The following is a 5000-nucleotide window of genomic DNA, read 5'->3' on the forward strand; positions in this document are numbered from 1 at the left end:
GATTCCCCTAGTAATGGCGAGCGAACCGGGAAGAGCCCAGCTTGAGAATCGGGCGTCCTCGACGTCCGAATTGTAGTCTGGAGAAGCGTCCTCAGTGGCAGACTGGGCACAAGTCCTCTAGAAGGGGGCGCTAGAGAGGGTGAGAGCCTCATTGCGCTCGAACCCTATCGCACCACGAGGCGCTATCAACGAGTCGGGTTGTTTGGGAATGCAGCCCCAATCGGGCGGTAAATTTTGTCCAAGGCTAAATATGGGCGAGAGACCGATGGCAAACAAGTACCGCAAGGGAAAGATGAAAAGGACTTTGAAAAGAGAGTCAAATAGTGCTTGAAATTGTGGGGAGGAAAGCGGATGGGGGTCGGCGATGTGCCCTAGTCGGATGTAAAACGGTGACAAGCCGGTCTGTCGATCGACTTGGGGCATAGACCGATGCAGATTGAGATGGCGGCCTACGCCCAGGCCTTTGTTACGCCTGTGGAGATGTCGTCGTCCCGATCGTGGCTGGCAGCGTGGGCCTTCGGGTGGGTTACGGAATCTACGTGCTATTGGCATCAGCCTGTGGGCTTCCCATTCGACCCATCTTGAAACACAGACCAAGGAGTCTGACATATGTGCGAGTTAACGGGTGAGTAAACACGTAAGGCACAAGGAAGCTGACTGGTGGGATCCCCTCGTGGGTTGCACCACCGACCGACCTTGATCTTCTGAGAAGGGTTCGAGTGTGAACATGCCTGTCAGAACCCAAAAGATGGTGAACTATGCCTGAGCGGGGTGAAGTCAGAGGAAACTCTGGTGGAGGCCCGCAGTGATACTGACGTGCAAATCGTTCGTCTGACTTGGTTATAGGGGAAAAAGACTAATCGAACCATCTAGTAGCTGGTTCCCTCCGAAGTTTTCCTCAGGATAGCTGGACCTGCGGGTGAGTTCTATCGGGTAAAGCCAATGATTAGAGGCATCGGGTGCGCAACGCCCTCGACCTATTCTCAAAATTTAAATAGATGGGACAGTGTGGCTACTTTGTTGAGCAGCACCACGGAATCGAGAGCTCCAAGTGGGCCATTTTTGGTAAGCAGAACTGACGATGCGGGATGAACTGGAAGCCGGGTTACGGTGCCTAACTGCGCGCTAACTTAGATCCCACAAAGGGTGTTGGTCGATTAAGACAGCAGGACGGTGGTCATGGAAGTCGAAATCCACTAAGAAGTGTATAACAACTTATCTTCCAAATCAACTAGCCCCGAAAATGGATGGCGCTAAAGCGTGCGACCTATATCGACCGTTGAGGCAAAAGCCAGGCCCCGATGAGTAGAGGGTGTGGCAGTCGCTGCAAAACCTTGGGCATGAGCCTAGGTGGAGCGACCGTCGGTGCAGATCCTTGGTGGTAGTAGCAAATATTCAAATAAGAACTTTGAAGGCTGAAGAGGGGAAAGGTTCCATGTCAATGGCACTTGCACATGGGTTAGTCGATCCTAAGAGACGAGGGAAGCCCGTCTGATAGGTGACAATGCGAACTTCGAAAGGAAATTGGGTTAAAATTCCTGAACTGGGATGTGACGGCTGACGGTAACGTTAGGGATTCCAGAGATGTCGGCGGGGACCTCGGGAAGAGTTGTCTTCTCTGTTTAACAGCATGCCCGCCCTGGAAACGGCTCAGCCGGAGGTAGGGTTCAGCGGCTGGAAGAGCACCGCACGTCACGTTGTGTCCAGTGCGCCCTCGACGACCCTTGAAAATCTGGAGGATTGAGTGCCTCTCATGCCTGGTCGTACTCATAACCGCATCAGGTCTCCAAGGTGAACAGTCTCTGGTCGATGGAACAATGTAGGCAAGGGAAGTCGGCAAAATGGATCCGTAATTGGCTCTGAAGGCTGAGCATGGGTCCCAGTCTCGAACCCGTCGGCTATCGGTGGACTGCTCGAGCTGCTCCCGCGGCGAGAGTGGGTCGCCGCATACCGGCCGGGGGACAGACTGGGAACGACTCCTTCGAGGGCCTCCCTGAGCGTCGAACAGTCAACTCAAAACTGGTACGGAAAAGGGGAATCTGACTGTTTAATTAAAACGAAGCATTGCGATGGTTCCTGCGGATGCTAACGCAATATGATTTCTGCCCGATGCTCTGAATGTCAAAGTGAATAAATTCAACCAAGCGCGGGCAAATGGCGGGAGTAACTATGACTCTCTTAAGGTAGTCAAATGCCTCATCATCTAATTAGAGACGCGCATGATGGATTAACAAGATTCCCACTGTCCCTGTCTACTATCCAGCGAAACCACAACCAAGGGAACAGGCTTGGCAGAATCAGCAGGGAAAGAAGACCCTGTTGAGCTTGACTCTAATCCGACTTTGTGAAATGACTTTAGAGGTGTAGGATAAGTGGGAGCCGAAAGGTGAAAGTGAAATACCATACTTTTAACGTTATTTTACTTATTCCGTGAAGTGGAAGCGGGGCACTGCCCCTCTTTTTGGACATAAGGCCTGCTTCGGCGGGCCAATCCGGGCGAAAGACATTGTCAGGTGGGGAGTTTGGCTGTGGCGGCACATCTATTAAAAGATAACGCAAGTGTCCTAAGATGAGCTCAATGAGAACAGAAATCTCGTGTGGAACAAAAGGGTAAAAGCTCGTTTCATTCTGATTTCCAGTACGAATACGAACCGTGAAAGCATGGCCTATCGATCCTTTAGACCTTCAGAATTTGAAGCTAGAGGTGTCAGAAAAGTTACCACAGGGATAACTGGCTTGTGGCAGCCAAGGGTTCATAGCAACGTTGCTTTTTGATCCTCGATGTCGGCTCTTCCTATCGTTGTGAAGCAGAATTCATGTTCACCCACCAATAGGGAACGTGAGCTAGGTTTATAACATCATGAGACAGTTTAGTTTTACCCTACTGATGACAGTGTTGCAATAGTAATTCAACCTAGTACGAGAGGAACCGTTGATTTGCATAATTGGTCATCGCACTTGGTTGAAAAGCCAGTGGCATGAAGCTACCGTGCACTGGATTATGACTGAACGCCTCTAAGACAGAATTCGAGCTAGAAGCGACGCATGCGCCCATCGCTTGATTGCCGACCAGCAATAGGGGCCTTCCGGCCCTCAAAGGCACGTGTCGTTGGCTAAGCCATCATGACAGATGAGTTGCGGGGGTTGCCTTGTAACGTAATTCCCACCGAGCGATGGGTTGAATTCTTTACAGATGACTTAAATACGCGACAAGGTATTGTAAGTGGCAGAGTGGCCTTGCTTCCACGATCCACTGAGATCCAGCCCTTCGTCGCTCCGATTCGTCCTCCTCCACACACACACCCATTTATTTCTTCCAAGTTCCATAGAAGGTTATATGCTAAGCAGAAGCATACAAACATAAGGCTAAATGTTGGTGAGTGGATGGTCGGGCATGCAAAAGCCCAATCATGGCTCAAAGGGAGGTCGCATGGGGTTTTTGGGGTGCCTATGATGAAAAAGGGACGGTGGTGTTCTGGATGCCCAAGTATAATGGGTTGGTCGCTCGGTGTGCATAGCCAAGGCTCGTGGCTGAGGCTTGCGCGTGGGCGCCCTGGTGCACATCAAAAACCTCTTTGGAGGTTAGTGACACTGTCCCCGCGCGCGCGCCCCACGTCCACCCCACTGTCCCCGTGCAGGCGCGCGCGCCCCATGCCCACCCTGCTCGCCCGTGCGCGCCCCCCACGCCCTCCACCCTACTCGCCCGTGCGCGCGCCCCACGCCCACCACCCTGCTCGCCCGTGCGCGCGCGCCCCACGCCCACCATCCTGCCCGCCCGTGCGCGCGCCCCACGCCCACCATCCTGCCCGCCCGTGCGCGCGCCCCACGCCCCCCCTGCTCGCCCGTGCGCGCGCCCCACGCCCACCCTGCTCGCCTGTGCCCGCGCCCCACGCCCATCACACTGCTCGCCCGTGCGCGCGCCCCACGCCCACCCTGCTCGCCCGTGCGCGCGCCCCACGCCCAGCCATGCTCCCCTGCTCGCCTGTGCCCGCGCCGCACGCCCACCCAGCCACCTGTGCGAGCGCCCCATGCCCACTCAGCCCCACCCCGCGGGCGGGCCATGCCCCATACCTACTCAGCCCCACCCATCGTCGCCCAATCTCACCCAGCACCCCCTTGCGAGCGCAGCCCATGCCCACTCAACCCATCCTCGAGCACACGTCATGCCCGCCTTGCCCATGTGCCATGCCCACCCCCCCTGCACGCCATACCCACCGATGACCACCCGCCCACCCTTACACTAGCATTTGTGCACGACATGCATCACCCCTATGCTCGCCATCCCCCACGTGTCTTCCTCCCCCATCCAACGCTCAACATCAATCCTTTTCCCAACGATACATGAAGGTTATGTTTATCCATGCAGGTTAGCATGTATTAAGAAAGGAGTAGATTAGATATTGTAAAGGCCTAACTTCAAATTGGATTGATTCTTAAATCATTGGGTAAAGTGTATATTAACTAGTGAGGCTTTGTAGTTGCACATGGTTGAAGATAACCATGGTGTCACCCGGTCTAATAATGCTTAAGCTTGAATATCTAGTCCATCCATGCAACACATATATTGTACACCCAAACGACAACGTACAACTAACTTTTGATGTTCACTAACAATCATAGAATGATCATTCCAATAAAATATTACTCTTTCTCTTAAAGAGTGTTGGTACACAACACAGAGATGCCGACCTTCTACGTGCCATGACTCTACCCTTGTCATGCATTGAAATTAACACCCATGAAACCATAATTTCTATGTTGTAATTTAGGATTGTTTTTAAGTTAGTGTAAACCATAAACAACTCAAAATAGATGTCTACCATAATATAAGAATCAAGACTCATGTTCACACAATGCGTCAACCTAAGACTTGGGACAGAACCACACAGCGCGTGCCCACTGACACCGACCTTGTGCATGTTAGGAAACACCAACCATGACTTGTGAAATCCATTTCCCTATGCTTGGATTGACCTCAAATTTTTTTTACAAACTAAACA

General features: G+C 52.6%; 1 non-coding gene across 1 annotated transcript; it reads left to right on the forward strand.

The window, feature by feature from the left end:
* LOC150030676 (25S ribosomal RNA) lies at positions 1-3285 on the forward strand (the record flags this gene model as incomplete). Its single annotated transcript, XR_016526622.1, has 1 exon — positions 1-3285. It is a non-coding gene; the product is annotated as a 25S ribosomal RNA (ribosomal RNA).
* Positions 3286-5000: the final 1715 nt, after the last annotated feature.

The sequence above is a fragment of the Benincasa hispida genome, unplaced genomic scaffold, assembly GCF_027475165.1.
Source record: "Benincasa hispida cultivar pf3 unplaced genomic scaffold, pf3_genome.v1.1 HicScf1690, whole genome shotgun sequence".
Classification (NCBI taxonomy): domain Eukaryota; kingdom Viridiplantae; phylum Streptophyta; class Magnoliopsida; order Cucurbitales; family Cucurbitaceae; genus Benincasa; species Benincasa hispida.